The sequence below is a fragment of the Lotus japonicus genome, chromosome 3 (assembly GCF_012489685.1).
Source record: "Lotus japonicus ecotype B-129 chromosome 3, LjGifu_v1.2".
Classification (NCBI taxonomy): Eukaryota; Viridiplantae; Streptophyta; class Magnoliopsida; order Fabales; family Fabaceae; genus Lotus; species Lotus japonicus.
The window spans coordinates 48,741,799-48,760,336 of NC_080043.1; the positions used below are offsets into that span (position 1 = coordinate 48,741,799).

Consider the following 18,538-nt stretch of genomic DNA (forward strand, 5'->3'; position numbering starts at 1 on the left):
GAATTTTAAAATTAATTATCGAAAGATAGGATTATTAAGTGATGTACCCAGAGTTGGTGCATATTGATATTGATGCAAAAATTATTTGAGTGGTCCAAGGATTCTCCTACAACGTCATTCACTGGCCAAAGTCCACTATTCTTAGCTGCAGGGCTTAATATAGCATACAGACCCTCTTACAACTTGTACCAAACTTCTAACTGACTATACCAATAACCTTTAACAAACTTATAACTATGAAGTTCCTCCAAAATCATCCCCCTAAGATATTTATATATTTCTCATCACAAGGGAAACAAAGCCCTTTTTCTTCTTCTCTCATTTTACAAACCCTAAGGGTTTCATTTTACTACTTTTATCTGTAAGCAAGTTATTGAAACCACTTTGTTGTCAAGCTCTTAGTTAGAATATTACGTAGCTTGTTTGTCTAAGGAACATAGGTCATTGTGATCAATCCATTATCCAACTTTTTGTCTAATCTAAGCACGATGATATCAGTGGGGGAGAAACTTTAGTCACTGTTATTATTGCCCTATGCAGTTTACAAGTGAACATGTCAACATGCATTCCAATTTTCTGTAGGCTCCTTTTATCTAGTCCATCGGGCTTACTTACTTCAGCCCAATTTACATTGTCCTTAGGGATGGCAATGGGTCGGGTAGGGTGCGGGTTTTGGAAAACCCAAACCCAAACCCGAAATCAAAAACCCGCACCCGCACCCGAACCCGAAATGGGTGGTGAACTTAAACCCACACCCGAACCCATTGGGTTTCGGGTTCACCCGACCCGTACCCACACCCGCACACGACCTCAAACAAACAGCTGAACCCGGAAACCTGACCCGAAGAATAAAACCCGACCCGGTTGCAACCCGGTCTAACCTTGAATAACATTACTTTCTTAACAAATTTCATTGCTTTTTAGTTTTTACAATCAAAATCAGAAAAAACACATTGTATGTAAATTCATTAGGCTGACAATTATTCTCCACCATTTTTTTGAAGAGCATGATGACCCTTAGCAAGTGCCTCAATCATAGTATTATAAGCAATTAAAAAGACAACAACAGTCTTAATCTTCTCAATTACAAAATTCATGGGTCCTTAAGCTTCTCAATTACATTTGAAAACCACAAGTAAAATAAAAGTGAGATAAACTCAACAATTCAAAGTCTTCAACATCAAGCATAAATCCAACACAAGGAAAAACTCAAAGCATACAATTAAAACAACAATCTTCAACAACACCCTCTTCCAAATTAAAACAACAGTTCTCAATAGCTCAATCCAATTATCTAAAGTCCACAATCTTCAACATCAACTTGTTATATTCACGTTAAGCAGCTCATTAGTAATTTTTCTTAAAGCAACATTGAAACAAGTTATTGTAATCAAAGTTAACAATAATACTAACCGTGTTATGCATTAAAGCATAGATGCAGTAGCTATTAATCATCAAAACGGTAACTCAAACCATCTATTATTTCAGCTGTAATAAGAAGTCAAAATTAAATAAAACATCGAAGCTTAACATTAATAACATATTCAAAGCAAATGAAGAATAAAATACCTTCGTCATCGGACTCCATTTCATTTAATACCGTAGCATATTCTTGTGCAACACTAGAATTCAAATTCCCTACAAATATCTCACATAGAGTACCAAAGAATGATTAGTTGACAATATATAAACATAATTTGAAATTAAATGATATTGAATTAAAATTTTAAAATTTTACCATCACTCTCATTAGACCATAGCCAACTCCTAGCACACATCGAAGCCTCTACAGTAGTCCAATGAAGTCGACTTCGATGAGGGCTCAATATTCGACCACTAGTGCTGAATGCCGATTCTGAAGCTACTGAAGAGATAGGAATAGCTAACACATCTCTTGCAATTGTTTGAAGTGTTGGGTAAAGTCCTCCATTTGCCTTCCACCAATTTAAAATATCAAAATCAGGTGGTGCCTTCTTTAAGACTTTCTCACCAAAATAATGATCTAACTCAGATTTAGTATTTGTAGAGCTAGCTTCTTCCTCCCTCTCAACATACGATTCCCATTCTTCCTCCAAAGGGTCATCATGAACAACATTAGTATCAATCAATGGAGAGCTTTCAATAGAATTGTTTTTGCTTTGATAATCAGAGAGCAAATCATAACACAAATCTTGGATTCTTTTCACTTGTGCAACTGAGTTGTTAGCATACAACTTTGCAAAATAGAACCGAAGCACTACCAACTTGTTCCTAGGATCCAGAACTGTAGCAACTCCCATGACATCATGTATCACACTCCAATAACTTTCAAATTTTTCCATCATCCTATTTGCCATCTCCTTAATCAATGTATTAGAGGAGCTCTGCCATCTAATTATTTCCAACTTAATCTTACAAATCTTGGGAAAATAAAGATTGGCAGTTGGATATTTGGTACCAGAAACCAACTCAGTTATATCATTAAACAATCCTAAACACCCACAAACATCCTTTGCAAATTGCCATTGTGAATTACTTGGCAAACAAGTGTATAGCTTTTCACGTTGAGCTAGCCGAACAAATACATCCTTGTATGGTATGGCAGACTCAAGCATCTTAAATGTTGAGTTCCACCTAGTTGGAACATCATTTACTAAGCCTCTAGTACAATTAATTTTCAATTGTCTAGCTGTTTCTTCAAATTTTTCGTGCCTTTTTGGGGTACCATTCCAATACCCCACACTCTCCCGAATCTTTTCTACACCATCCTTCACCACTTGTAGGCCTTCTTTAACAATTAAGTTTAAGATATGCGCAGAACAACGCATATGCAATAAAGACCCATCCTTTATCAAAGACTCCAACTGCAACTTATTCCTAACAAGGTCAATCATTTTATCATTTGCAGCACAATTGTCTAAAGTGATTGTAGACAATTTTGAGTCAATGTTCCAGTCCATCAAACATTCAACAAGTACTTGACAAAGTCTTTCACTCGTGTGAGGGGCTGGAACATAAATGAACCTAAAATAACAAGGAACATAAATAACTAACTTACATTTAAAAATTTTATCATACAAAAACAGCTAGTAGGATAAAAGAAATTTAAACTTTATTTCCTCAAAATTCGACTTTGTAAAGTCCAAGTGCCATCAATGTAGTGAACTGTGACCGCCATGTAACCCTTTTTTTGGTTGCTTGCAGTCCACATGTCTGTGGTAATGGCCACTCTTCCTTCATGAGTGTCTAACATCTTCATAGTACATTGCCTCTCAATATCATAGATTTTCAAAATCTCCTTCTTGATAGTGTTTCGACTAGGAACTAGAAACAATGGTTGGAGAGAACCTAATATTCTCCTAAAACCAATATGATCCACTATTGATAGTGGATAATCATGCATGACAATTGCATTTTCAATCAACTTCTTTGTTTTCTCTGCATCATAATTTCCAAAGCCTATCTCTTGCTTGCCTTGGATGGCTTTAGGCATGATGAATGTTTGCCCTTTGTTATGGCCTCTCGTCTTAATCAACTTCTGAATACACCTATTTGCATGACCACGCAAGTGAGTTGTTCCATACGTTGAATTGCCACTAAGATGTTTCTTGCACCACTTGCATACTGCCTTTACTTCCCCATTCACTTTAACCTTATCAAAATCATTCCATACCTCACTTTTTGGCTTCTTTGTTGGAGGTTGTGTTGAATCTGCAGCATCTTGCCCATCATGAGTTGAATCATTTAGTGACAGACCTTCAGGTGTAGGATTAGAAGATCCTTCCGGACTTGGTTCATACATGCTTTCTTGTGTAGGATTAGAAGTTCCTTCCGGAGTTGTGTTCACTTGATCCATTTTCCGTATAACATCAATAACAAAATCAGAAAAAGTAAACAACAATGTTTGCAAAGAGAATACTCACTAATGGTTAAACATGGATTTCCAAATTTGTAATTAATCTTCTTGAATCCTAATTTCATGCTAGTATCTTGCTGACATGCTCCTTCAAAGTTCAAACAGAATAAGCTATTTCTTAATGGCTTACTTACAAGAGAGCAGAATGAAGACCATGTGTGAATGCACACCACAGACAACTGAATATCAATATATATATATATATATGTTAATCTAATCATGAATGAACAGATTTTAATTTCACTATTTGATGTATATACAATGAATCTGACCAAAGTAACGTAAGATACAAAGCTAATTAATACAAATCCAACAATTTGTGATGTTTTATGAAAGTAATAGACATTCCTTACTGACATATTTATCTAGTAAAACTGTAAAAGGTCCATGGCATTATTCAAGCACTGCCAACACATAAGTTAATCTATGTTTATCAAGCCGATACATTTTGGAACTGAAATTGTTAGCACAAGTAGCAATATAAGAAGGGAATTTCTACTAGTTATGCAAGTAACAACACTTGAAAACGTTCAAAAAAAAAAACAACACTTGAAGTTGATCCAAATTCAATATAGTCTCTTCTTAGGTTCAAGTTGTACTAGACTAGTGGAAGAAGCGGGTAAGCATCTAAAAATTCCTGAAGTGCAGTCAAAATTTTCTATACCTTGCAACTACATTTTAAACAGTGAAAAGCATAACAAACAACCAAGGCAAGCTTCAGGCTCCTTTGGAAAAAAGAATATCAATTTGATATTTTTCTCAGAGAACAGCTCAATAAACTGATAAAAACTCAGAACCAAGATAGACCCTTTAAACTTTCCAGCTAATACAAGTATACAACACATTCAAAGATCTTGTAATGGGAAGTTGGTAATTGTTTAAGTTTTTAACCTCTCAGTCTCAATCTTCCTAGGCTCTTAAATGCTCAAACCTCAGGTTCATAAAGCAATAAACCAGGTAAATGCACAAATAATTGCTCCAGACACCTCCAAATTTGAATATATTTGTTTACCATACATCAGCCTTTCCTATCAATAACCAAACCATCAAGTATTAAGGCATTGGTGAAATGAAACAGTTACAGAGTATTTGATTAAACTGAACAAAAGATCAAGTACTTTAAACGTATTCTATTCTATTAATAACAGTAACTGAACTTTGCTATTTACTCTAAAACTAAAACATGAAAAGATAGTAAAAGATGAGCTGAGTTCCAAGGAAAATACCTGAAGAGTGAAGGACAAATGAATCCCAGAATAATTGGAAGCATGATCAAGCAATCTCAGCTCTTTAGTGGCAGAGGAAAGAAGAAGAGGATATGGTGGTTCAGTTGAAGGTGAATGTGAAGAAGGGTGGTTTGAAATTGAATGAATGCAGAATCAATCAAAGGTGGTTTCCAGAACCAACTGAAGATAAGCAATATTTCAAATTTGATCATCAATTAGAAGCTATGAAATCAAATTAAATTAAAATAACCCCCTTTTCATCTCAGATATTAAAAAAATAAAAAGATGAATTGAAAATCAAACTCAATCAACCACGGTCAGAGAAACAAAGCCATGGCCATTACTTGTGCATGGGGTCTGAGAAAAAATGCAGAGGTGACGCGCGGCTCCGTGGAGGCGTGGACGCTTGGACGGTGGCTTCGTGGACGGAAGAAGGAGACGGAGCGGGCCTGGAAGAGGAGAACGACAGCTCCGTGGACGGAAGAAGGAGACGGAGCAAGAGTGGAAGAGGAGAATGGCAGCTCCGTGGGCGGAAGAAGGAAACGGAGCAGAACTGGAAGAGGAGAAGAAAGCCGTGATCTGAAAGTGGAGAAGAAAGTTGTGACCTCAAACCCTAATTCTATTCTAATAACATATATATACCTAAGGATATATCTGGAATTTCACTTATACAAACCGGGTTCGGGTGCGGGTTTAGCCAAACCAAAACCCGAACCCGAAAACACTTTCAGCAATCGGGTAAAACCCGAACCCGAACCCGAACCCATTAACTCGGGTTTTCACCCAAAAAAATCGGGTCGGGTCGGGTGCCCATGGGTTCGGGCTTCTCTGCCATCCCTAATTGTCCTGTAGTACTGCTGTGCTTTTCTTCTTCTAGGCATGTGAGCCGTCAGATAATGCGTTCTTGGTCCGTATGTACTATTTGTCTCCTTTGTCCCATGAATCGCTGCTCCGTGTTGCTCCTGACTCCTCTGCCTTCGGGATCTGTGTTTTCTTGTTGCATGTGCTCCCCCACGACTATTACTAAATAGGTAAGGTGGTTTTTACCTTAAATGAACCTGTTGAGATATATGAGCTCGGGTTGGGCTCGTGATACTTTAACTGAAAGGCATGTCCCCTGATCCGACCAGTTGGGAGGGCACACAATGTTACGGTTGATAGTGGTTAGACAGTTAAGAAGTTGTTAAATAGCTTGTTGAGTTTGTTAGAGTCGGTTATGAGTTTGTTAGTTTGTTACGTTTGTTGAATAACAACAGTGTATATAAGCTGTGAAAAGCCATTGTAATATTCATGATTGCAGATGAATAAACTTCTTCTTCTATTCTCTCTGATTCTCTCTCTGTTCTTCCCTCTTTCTACCCTAATCCTAACATTGGTATCTAGAGCCTACGATTCTCGGAACGCCATGGCTGACGCTACACGGTGGCAGAGCGCGATTCGTGAGGCGGAGGAAAGGATCGCAGCAACGATCGAACCCAGCATTGCAACATGCGTGAACTGGAAGAACGCATTGAGCTTCAGTTCAATGGCTTCCAGGAGGTGATGAGAGGCATTGGGTTGCAGGTGACGGATTTGACTCAAATGCGACAGACTCGTGGCGGAGGCGACGACGAGCACCGTGTCGCTACTCGGTTGACGCGTTTGGATTTCCCAAAGTTCAATCACGACGAATTTGATTCTTGGCTCGCGAAGTGTGAGCGTTTCTTTGCTTTGGATTCGTCGCCGGAAGGTGATCGAGTTGCAGTTGCTAGCATCGCACTCGATGAGAGCTCGTTTCGATGGTTCCAGAGCTTGGAACAGAGCATAGAGCACAGTGGGAAGGATGTCTTGGGCGGATTTCGCGGCAGCAATCAAGATCCGATTGGGATTGGAATTTGATTCTCCCATGGAAGAACTCAAGCGTTTGGCACAAACATGAAGTTTGGATGATTATCAAGAAGCTTTTGATAATCTGATAGGACGCACAAAATTGACAGAAAATCAGAAATTGCAGTGCTATCTTGGAGGTCTCAATGCAGAACTCAGCAATGTCGTCAAGATGTTCGCTCCTCGAACATTGTTGGAGGCCACGAGAATGGCGAAGCTTTAGGAGAAGAGTTTTGAACTGTTGCAGAAGAGAATGGGTCCTGCTTCCAGAAGCTATGGAAGTTGGTCAGAGAAGAAAACTCCAAGTATTTCTGCTGAGAAGAAGGTGTTCCAATCTGACAAAAGAACTCAACCTGACAATTCGCAGAAGAGTATTCTGGGAAAACCAAACTACACTTTCCAGAAGAAGCTTACTCCAAAGGAGATGGATGAGCATGGAGCTCAGAATCTCTGCTTCTTTTGCCATGAGAAGTATTCTCCGGGCCATGAGTGTTCTCAAAGAAAGAAGTTACAGGTGTTTTTGATGGAGGTGGATCACATGGAGCCAGCCAATGAGGAACGAGAAGTGGTACAAGAGGACAATGAAGTTGCACCAAGTGTTCCTACTGTCTCTCTCAATGCTTTACATGGGGATTCATCAGAAGAACCTATGATGAGGATGACAGGGTGGATTGGGAAGAGGAGGATTTTTGTGCTTATGGATACTGGCAGTACACACAATTTCATTAACCAGAAATTGTGCCAAGCAGGCATAGTACAATTAAAGCCTCTACAACCTATCCAAATCACAGTAGCAGATGGTGGATTGATACAAGGTGCAGGATGGTGTGAGGATGTCCACTGGAAGATGCAAGGTTATAATTTTTCTGCCAATACTATTGCTATACCTCTCACTAGCTGTGATTTAATTTTGGGTATGCAATGGCTGAAACAGTGGGGTAAAATATCTTGGGATTTTGCTAACTTGGTTATGGAATTTACAATGGGAGATATTCCAGTAAAATTGCATGCTTTTGAGGAAAAGGTTCCTAGGGTAGTTTCTTCTGCTAAATTGAATCATATGATGTTAGAAGATAAACTCTGTTGTATGTTGCATTTGATTCCTTGTTGTGAGGGCTTAGTCTGCTGTAATCTCACTGCGGCTGAGAGTTCTCAGGGTGGGGTAGCACATCAACAAGCTTTGTTGTTGCAAGAATTCCAGGATGTGTTTGCAGAACCTAAAGCCTTACCTCCTTTTACGGGAATTCATGACCATAAGATCTTCTTGAAGGAAGGGTCTAACCCTGTTTCTCTTGGACCTTATAGATATCCACCAGTCCAAAAAGATGTGATAGATAATATGGTGAATGAATTATTGGATTCAGGGGTAATTCAACCTAGCTCATCTCCTTTTGCTTCTCCAGTTGTTTTGATTAAGAAAAAAGATGGGAGTTGGAGAATGTGTGTGGATTATAGGAGGTTGAATGAGATGACGATTAAAGCTAAATTTCCAATTCCACTGGTGGAGGATTTACTAGATGAGTTAGGAGGTGCGACAGTTTTTTCTAAACTGGATTTGAGGGCTGGGTATCATCAACTGAGAATAAGGCCAGAGGATGTTGAAAAGACAGCTTTTCAAACTCATTCAGGGCAATATGAATATGTGGTTATGCCTTTTGGCTTAACCAATGCTCCTTCAATCTTTCAAGGTGCCATGAATTCCATCTTTGCTGCTCAACTCAGGAAAAGTGTCTTGATTTTCTATGATGACATTCTTGTTTACAGTACCTCTGTGGAAGAACATATTCAACATCTTAGGGCGGTCTTTCCTATTCTTAGAACTCATTCTTTCTTTGTTAAGCAAAGAAAATGTGCTTTCTTCACTGCCAATGGTGTTTCTACTGATCCAGCTAAGGTACAAGCAGTTCAAGATTGGCCTGAACCTGTCACAATGAAACAGTTAAGGGGATTTCTGGGCCTTACTGGCTACTATAGGAGGTTTGTCCAGGGGTACAGTATTCTGGAATCTCCCCTTACTGACCTACTTAAAAAGGATAGTTTCCTATGGACTGAGGCTGCTCATAAGGCATTTCTTCAGCTGAAACAAGCTATGACTGAAGCTCCTGTTTTGGCTATTCCTGATTTGTCCAAACCATTTATGGTTGAAACATATGCTTCTAGCACAGGCATAGGGGCTGTTTTGCTCCAGAATGCACATCCTCTTGCATTTATCAGTAAGGTTCTTTCCCCTCGGAATAGACTCCTTTCAGTTTATGATAGAGAGTTGTTGGCAATGGTGCATGCTGTTACAAAATGGCACCAATACTTATCAATTCAGCCCTTCACTATACTCACTGACCAGCAAAGCTTAAAGTTCTTATTGGAGCAGAGGCTGTGTATTCCAGTTCAATATAGATGGGTTACCAAGCTCATGGGCCTCTCCTATGTCATTCAGTACAAAAAGGGAAAAGAGAATGTGGTGGCTGATGCATTGTCCAGAGCCACTCATGGAGAACTACTGCAACTTTCAGTTTCTTCTATTTCCACTGAATTGTGGGATTGCATCCTTAAGGCTTATGCTTCTGGTGCAACACTTCAGCTGCTCAAGGATCAAGTTTTAGCAGGTCCCCTTTCTCATCCTCATTACAAGGTGGTGGATGATTTGTTATTCAGGAAGCATAGATTGGTTGTTCCTGCAGATCTGCATGTGAAGGAGTTAATTTTACAGTGGTTACATTCTTCACATCAAGGAGGGCATTCTGGTATTAAAGCTTCTATCCATAGAATCAAGTCTCTCTTCCATTGGAAGGGATTGAGCAGAGATGTGTCTCTCTTTATCCAAAAGTGTGAGACTTGCTTGAGATGCAAGTATGAAACTGTGGCTAAACCTGGCTTGTTGCAACCTTTGCCTATTCCAGGTGGCATATGGCAAAGTATTGCCATGGACTTCATTGACAAGCTGCCACTGTCCCATGGAAAGGAGACTATTTGGGTCATAGTGGATAGGCTGAGCAAATATGCTCATTTTATTCCTTTATCTCACCCTTATACAGCTCCAAAACTTGCTGATATTTTTCTGAAGGAGATCTATAGACTACATGGTGCTCCTGCTAACATTGTTAGTGATAGGGACCCTATTTTTACCAGTACCTTCTGGTCTTAACTGAACCTAAGTATTACCTAGGTTTTTGTTGGACTTAGAATCGCAAGCACAATTATTGTTGTAGGGTGGGCAGTGTTTTGGCTTAGTTGTAGGTGCTGTGTATTTCAAAAATGCCTTTTTTATTTTATGGACTTGTAGCACATGCACTTATATACTACATATGTGCTGTTCAACTTACCAATGTGGGTATTTATCGTTTAACATTCCCTAGAGTCCAACTGGATTAGTCTTATTGGACTTGCTTAATTTTGTTTGGACTTGTACTCAAGCCAAACATCTGAGACCATGTGTGGGCCTGTGCTCCTTATGTTTGAACTTGAGTCTCGAAGACCCATGACATAACATATTAATTGATAGTTTTTTTTTTCTTTTTATGATTGAGCTCATTCTCTCTTTTTCTTGTTTTTTTCTTTTTGGACCATGGTAGCTCAAATTAATTTGTGGACTGTTGCACTGTCAAATAGTTTGTCTTACTAAATTGGCATATAAGTTTTGCTTCCCTTTCCTTCAAGCGAAATTTCAAATTTCTGCCATGGCCTAGGTATGAATTTTTTTGGTTACAAGCCTAGGTATGAATTTGATTGCATGACTTGCATCTGGCAAACTCTGTTAGACAGCATTTGGATTTCCTATCCAACAATGCCACTGTGTTTTTTATAATTTATACTCTTGTAAATGTAATGATGTGGAAGTTACCCAACAAATTTCTCTGATTTTTTTTCTTAAACCAGCAGAGCTAAGAGGTTTAGATCTTCAAACTGGCTTATTCACCTTACGGCAAATCAAAGCAGCAACTAACAACTTTGATATTTCTTTTAAGATTGGAGAGGGAGGGTTCGGTCCTGTTTACAAGGTATTCCAGACGATCTTTGCTTTTATTTGAACATAATTTAATCTAATATTGCTGTTACATTTTTCAACTTCCAAAATTAGAAAAAATAGTATAAATGCCAATCCTTGAAATGCAGGGTGTTCTTTCAGATGGCACAGTAGTAGCAGTTAAGCAGCTTTCTTCTAAATCAAGGCAAGGAAATCGTGAGTTTGTAAATGAGATTGGCATGATTTCTGCTTTGCAACACCCATGTCTAGTTAAGCTCTATGGATGTTGTATGGAGAGAGATCAGTTGATGTTGATATATGAATACATGGAAAACAATAGCCTAGCTCGTGCGTTGTTTGGTAATTTTTTTTCTCTAATGACAAGTTTGGTTGCTCTTTTAGTAATTTTAATCTTTAATCTTGTAAACAAAGCATATATATGCATCACCGTATTATTATGTTGTCTGATTTCTATGATAATTACAAATGAAGCCCAAGAAAAATGTCAATTGAAGTTGGACTGGTCGACAAGGAAGAGGATTTGTGTTGGTATTGCTAGAGGTTTGGCATACCTCCATGAAGAATCAAGGCTAAAGATAGTTCACAGAGACATCAAGGCCACTAATGTGTTATTGGATAAAGATCTCAATCCAAAGATATCTGATTTTGGTTTAGCCAAGCTCAAAGATGACCGCTATACCCATATAACCACCAGAGTAGCTGGGACTTAGTAAGCTCTCGTATATTTACTTCTTTTTTTTGTGAAATTTGTTTTATGATATATATGATTTTGTATTTGTGATTTCGTTGTGAAGAAGACGGAAAGAAAAGGAGAGTTATGTCTCCAAATTTAGTTTATCCCACTTATTATGACTTTGAAGATGTATTATCTGCAGCTAATAAATGAATTTTCAACATTGCAGTGGATATATGGCTCCTGAATATGCAATGCATGGTTATTTGACAGAGAAAGTAGATGTTTATAGTTTCGGAGTTGTTACCTTGGAAATTGTTAGTGGGAAGAGCAACACCATGAACCGGCCAAAGGAAGAATGTTTCTCTCTTGTTGATTGGGTAATTCATGCATTTATGAATTTACACTTACTGTGATTTAACAAAATCTGTTGTATTTTCCACAAGAAGTTATCCAACTTTAGTGTCGTCAATGCTGGATTTGAGTTCCCTGCAGTTAGGATAATCCTACATTCACGCAGTCAAGAAATCTGCACCTTTTGATCAAGATCACGCAGATCAGATTCAATAATTGCGTGAATTTAGGATTGCTTTTACCGCAGAGAATCCAAATTCGTCAATGTTTGCTAGTGCCTAATTTCTGTTTGTATTTCATTTTTCCAGGTGCATCTCTTGAAAGAAGAAGGTAACATAATGGACCTAGTTGATGAGTGGTTGGGTGAAAACTTTAAAAAAGAAGAAGTAATGGTCATGATCAATGTGGCCCTTATATGCACACAAGTTTCTCCGACGCAGAGGCCCACCATGGTTTCAGTCGTGAGCATGCTTGAAGGCAAAACTGTTGTACGAGAGGTGGTGTCTGACACAAACCAACAGTTTCACCAGCAGAGAGAACATAATAAGAACCATGAGACTCAAGAAGAGAGCATCTCAATTGATGAAATTGGAGCTTTTATGTCTGATACAGATCTAAATTCCCTCAACATGGACTATTCTGGCAGTGATCTATAGGAGTTTCTTCACATTGTAGATCTTATACTTGCATCCACCATTTCTTGCATAATTATAGTTCTTTATAACTTTTATAGAAGAGTTTACTGAACTTCTGACAGTTAAATAATAAATACCTGTGGGTTTGATTTTTCTTTTTCTAATAATTGGGAGATTCTTTTATGATAATCAAAATAAAGTCTTTAAGTTTGAAACTCAGATGTTTAGGAAACATTTTTTAGAACAAAGAATGCATGGTTCTATCAAGTCCAAGAATGGTTAATTGTCTAAGCTGAGAAAGATTCAAGAAGAAATGGAGTTTCCAAATCAAATGAGGAAATGAAGGCTTGTATCGTCGTATATTCAAATTTCATGGTTTGAATTCAATGTAATTAATAAATATTGCCCATCTTAGATGTTAGGATGAAGATTCAGATTATTTTAGGGTGCGGAAGTGTCAAATCTGAGATCAATATAATTCAAAGACCTGGGAAGTTGATATCTGTTTTATTTTCCATATATTCCAAGGACAATTGTTATAGTATGTTAACGATAAGCTAAGAGTTATAGTACGCTCAGGATATATCTTTGAACTTGAAGTCTCCGACTGAGTCTTGTCCAACACCTTTCCTTCAGCTTGGTGCAAGTGATTAGCATTCAGCATATGCTCATAGTTGGACTTCAGCATTGCAACTTCAGAGCATTCTTGAATCTTCTATCTCCAAAATGCTCTCAGCATGATCTTAGTATATTTCTCTTGGTAAGGCATAAAGATCAGCAACTTCGAACTTCTTCTATGATGTATTCTAGCGATAATCTTTTCAGTAATGATGTATACACACCTCATTTTTAAAACACTTCATTTCCACCTCTTTTTGTTTCTATCTCTCTCCTCTTACCATCTATCACATCTCATACTTTCTCTCTCTTACTTTTCCTTTTCTTCCTATCTCTCTCATCATTCCACCTCTTCCACCTCAAAAGAGAGGTGTGTAAGTAACATTACTCATAATCTTTTCCTCTATGAGTACCTGCAAAATAGTTCAAACAACTAATACAAAAAATTGTATTTGTTTCGTTGTTAATCATCAAAAAAGGATTTAGAAAGTGATTCTTTGGAATCATATAGTTCCTACTTCATAGAAAGGCAATTTGAAGGCCTCTTGAAGCAATACATGGTGACTCACAAAATTGCTAGTACAACATATCATTCCCGAATTCGTAGTCAAAAGGAAGTATCGATTAGAGAGATCAAGAAAAAGAAAAACAAAGACCATCTCTAGCACAATTAATGCTCGAGAAGAATGGTTGAGCAGAATGGGCAATTAATTATTGAAGTTCTCTACAGTGTCTTGTTCTCTCCATTCTTCATTTTTAAAATAGCCATGAAAAATGTGTGTAGCATTGAATGCATGACACTTTTGTACACTTAGCAGGTACAAAGTAGATGTAGGCAGTGTAGTTCAAATCGTGATCCAGATCGTGGAATTGCACGATTTCACGATGTTAGTAACCTCCACTGATCTGGATCATGATAGAAATTGTTGGTTGCTGGGATCGCGTGGAATCGTTGTGGTGCATCGCAGAATTGTGGAATCTTCAGGCGAGTTCGATTCTGATGCCAACCCATTTTATTGTTTTCGACCCGGTTTTCCTACTTTCAACCGCTTTGACTTGTTTTCCCCCAAAACGGCTGCGTTTTGGCAAAAACGTTGGAACCCTAAAATTAACGCAAAAACGCTGCGTTTTAACACCATATAACCAAAACCCACTGCTCTCTTCTCCTCTCGCATAACACCATACTCTGCCTCTCCTCGTTTCTTCTCACAAACCCATACTCTGTCGTCGCCGCTGCTCGATGCGACTCTGTTCTTCTCCGTCGCCGCCGCTTGGAGCGACTTACATCCTTGCCGTGGTGTTGTTTCTTTACTCTGCTCTGTGTGTGTTTCTCGTTTCTTATCATGGCTGGAACTGGAAGGGAAGGTTTTGTGCGTGGTGTTGGAAGGGGGTCTAGATTCGAAGGTTATGTGGGTGGTGTTGAAAGGGGGTTCTGCAGTGGGAAGGTGTTCTGGACCTTTTGGTGAAGGTTCTGGTACAACTGTTGGATGAGGCTCTGGTTCAGCTACTGCTGATATTGCTTCTGGTTCAAGGAGGAGAGTAGTGTTGAAGCCCAGGAATGCTCTTGGATACCGAAGTGACCCGGTTGGAATCATGGCATCTCAATCGATGGAAAAACTAAAAAATTTCAATGCAAGTATTGTGAAAAGGTTCTGACCGGAGGAGTTTATCATTTGAAACATCATTTAGCTGGCTCATATAAGGATATTTCACCTTGCATATTAGTTCCTGAAGATGAGCAAAAGGAAATGTAGAAAATTTTGAAAAGGGGGATGGCCAACTTGGTTCAAAAATCTGGTATATCAGGTTTAGTGTTTTAACTTTTAACATTGACTTTTATTTTAAAATCTGTTATAGAACTGTCCAACTTGCTTGTATGTTAAATAAGGCTTGGTTGATTGAGTTTAGTTGTATTTATGTAAAATTTTGTTTACGTATTGTTATTAATGAAGGTGGTGGTGAAGAAAGAAAGGTACCAGAAGTTGATTTACCCGTGGGTGATCTCACAAATTTGCTGAAGAAAAGGAGGATCAGCACTCAAACCACCATAAACAACATCTTTAAGAAGGGATTAAGTGCATAAGTTTCTCAAATATATTGCATGCTTCTTTTATAACAATGCAATACCTTTCAATGTGGCTAGATGTGATGAATACACTGAAATGATTGATTCCATTGCAAGGTACGGGCACCTTCCTACTATGATTTAAGAGTGAAGCTATTGAAAGAAGAGATCAGATTGACAAACCTGACATTAGAAGCACACAAAGCTGAATGGAAGAGGACAGGTTGCACCATAATGACAGATGGGTGGACCGACAAGAGGAGGAGAACGATTATTAACTTCTTGGTGAATAGATCGAAGGACAGTCTTCTTAAAGTCTATTGATGCATCACATTTCTCCAAGACAACATATAGATTGTTTCAGATGATGGATGACATTGTTGAAGATGTTGGGGAAGAAAATGTGGTGCAAATTGTGATGGACAATGCGACAAATTACAAAGTTGTCGGGGAGGTTCTGATGTAGAAAATGGAAATGTAGTATTGGACGCTTTGTGCCACACATTGCATTGATTTGATGTTGGAGGACTTTTAGAAGAAGATTCTAGTTCAAAGTTTAACAATTCCACAAGGAAGAAAGATTACTCCCTATATCTGTTCAAGGACCACTCTAATCACATTGTTGCAATTCCATACCCATGGGAGAGATTTGATTAGACCAGGCCTCACTCGCTTTGCGACATCATATTTGAACTTAGGGTGATTTCATGATAATTGGGGAGCCTTCGAAAGGATGTTTGCATCAGAGGAATGACAGAAAAGAACATATGCAAAGACAAGGGACGGGAAGAAGATTTGTGACATGATTATGGACAAACTATTTTGGAAGGACATTACAACTTGTGTTAAAGGGTGCACATCCTTTTATGAAAGTGCTTCATGCGGTTGATTCTGATACGCTAGCAATGAGGTTGATTTATGAGGAAATCGACAAGTGTAAGGAGATGATACAAAAAGCTTTTCATGGTGTCATGAAAAAGTAACTTCAACTTGATCTTTAATTGAATTTATTCTTTTGTGATCTTTAGTTAATGGAAACTAATTACATCTTATTGTATATCATTCTTTAGTTATGAACCTCTATGGGCTATTATTGATGCGAGGTGGGACAAGCAACTACATAGACCTTTGCATGCTGCAGGATATTATCTTAACCCCCAATTATAGTATAGTCCAGGATTCTCATGTTGTCTTGAAATTAGAAAGGGACTACTAGCTGCCATGCAAAAGATGGTACCAAATGGTTATGAGCAAAGAAAGTTTGATCTATCGTTGGATGCTTTTAGGAAACCAGATGACATGTTTGGTGCTCCTGTGGCTCAAGACACTTATGGCTAAAACACTAATGAAAGTTTTTTTACTACTCTACGTTTGAATCTCTCAAGACTCAATTGTAGTATAGTAAAGGGTTTTGTCCTATCCACAAGGAGGTGTAATACTATGTCGTTCAATAGTTAACAGACTCAAATGATGGATTTCCAAGAGTTTGGTTGTGTATACATGAAAGTAAAAAGGAAATCAGATAAATTGATGGAGAAACAATAGGTATGAGAATTTGTTGGGATTAGATTTCATTGTTTGACCTTTGTCCATTTTAGTGATTCAAATATAAACCAAGTCTAAGAATATGATTCATCTACACTATTTCAACCCTACTTCATCGATGTCTCGCATGAGTGGATAGCAATAACTCTCTAATCCTAAACATTAATGTCTCACATGATTAAGAAAGATAGTTATCATGAAGTTTAGGTGTTTAAATGAGTAACAAACCTTACTCTATTTCTAGCAATTAGCATTATTAGGTGATTATAACTCTAGTTCAGACTCAAAACGTTGTAGCTTCCGCTCACAAGTCAAATCAAGCAAAATAGCCTAGGTGATCAATCTAAGATATATCATGAGGATCAAGAGAAAACCACTAAATCATACATAAGAAACATGCTTTATATTGAATAGAATCACATAGAGAGCATAAGTATCATACAACTACGTCAAATCCAAACAAAAGAGAGATTAGTTATCCATTTTCATGGATAGCTTTACAAATAGAGATGAAGAATGAGAAATATCGAAACTGTCACGATGTCTCGCAGTTGAATCCGATACCCAAGCCTCCTCTCTAGCCTCCTAAGCCTCTCTCCTTGTCTCTTAAGTGTTTCTCTGAGTTTCCAAGTGATAGGTGAAGTATATGCCACCCAATCTTCTAAAAAATGACTTTTATAGTCAAAACTCGCAGTCTGAGCGCACAACACCCTCTAATGGCCGCCTCGCACTCCCTGTTTCTTCAAAGGTGGGTTTCTGGAACCGCCTTGGCTGCCCGACGCCCTCTGAGGGCCGCCCGGCTCCCTGAGCACTTCTGAAAATTCATATTCTCACCAAAACATGCATATTTTCTCGATCCAACCGTTCAAATTGAAGTTTCATGTGTTATGAAACACATCCAAATTTTAGCTCAATCTGACGGTTAATGGCGGGATTCCAATTTTTCTCTGACAGCTTTTAACTTTATGCATCAAAAAGTTGGGATTAGAATTGAAATTATCATAAAACCTTTCCTAAACCTAAATAATTACTAAACTAATCAATTAAGGATTAAAATGATATTAATTGATGAACACAAGTCAAATAAGTGCCCAGCATGATATTCAAATATACGTAAAATTGAAACTTATCAACTCCCCCCCAACTTAGCACTTTGTTTGTCCTCAAACAAAAGTTTTAATCAAACAAGCATAACTGAAACTTTTTCAAAAATCAATTTGCAAGATCTCACAAAGATTGAATAAATGATCCAGAACAAAAACATGATGCCCACAATAGAATACATAACATTGATACAACTACTTATTCAACTTAGAATTCAATAGACATACGGTCAATTACTCTTGATCAGGGAACACTCTATCAAGCAAGGATATAGCATGTAAGGCAAGCAAGGTTTGTGTCTCACTCATGTACATCACTTAATTACAGAAGTCAAGATTGTTACCCGTCTCCACAATCATCAAAGCTACATGTAAAATCAAGGATCACTAAAGGTCTTTATAGGGTTGTAATGAGGCTTGGCTTCAAAGAGTTTGGTTTTTCAAGATATGCAAAGAAACTCAAAAAGGCAAGAGAGCAATCAAACTTAAACGTTTTCTTTCACCAATCTCTTCTTTATTATCTTTTTGTCCTTTTTGCTTTATTTTCTTATTTTTTTATTTTTCCTTTTTGATTTT

General features: G+C 38.0%; 1 long non-coding RNA gene and 1 pseudogene across 2 annotated transcripts; both read left to right on the forward strand.

Moving 5' to 3' along the window:
- The window catches only part of LOC130743169 (probable leucine-rich repeat receptor-like serine/threonine-protein kinase At3g14840), a 28,848-nt pseudogene extending 16,064 nt beyond the window's left edge, over positions 1-12,784 (forward strand).
- Positions 12,785-13,850: 1,066 nt separating this feature from the next.
- On the forward strand, positions 13,851-16,888 carry LOC130743170 (uncharacterized). 2 transcript variants are annotated; one of them, XR_009021374.1, is made up of 3 exons: positions 14,045-15,055; positions 15,202-16,293; positions 16,385-16,888. It is a non-coding gene; the product is annotated as an uncharacterized LOC130743170 (long non-coding RNA). The 2 variants fall into 2 exon arrangements; XR_009021373.1 differs by having other exon boundaries at positions 13,851-15,055; positions 15,202-16,393.
- The last annotated feature ends 1,650 nt before the right edge of the window (positions 16,889-18,538 follow it).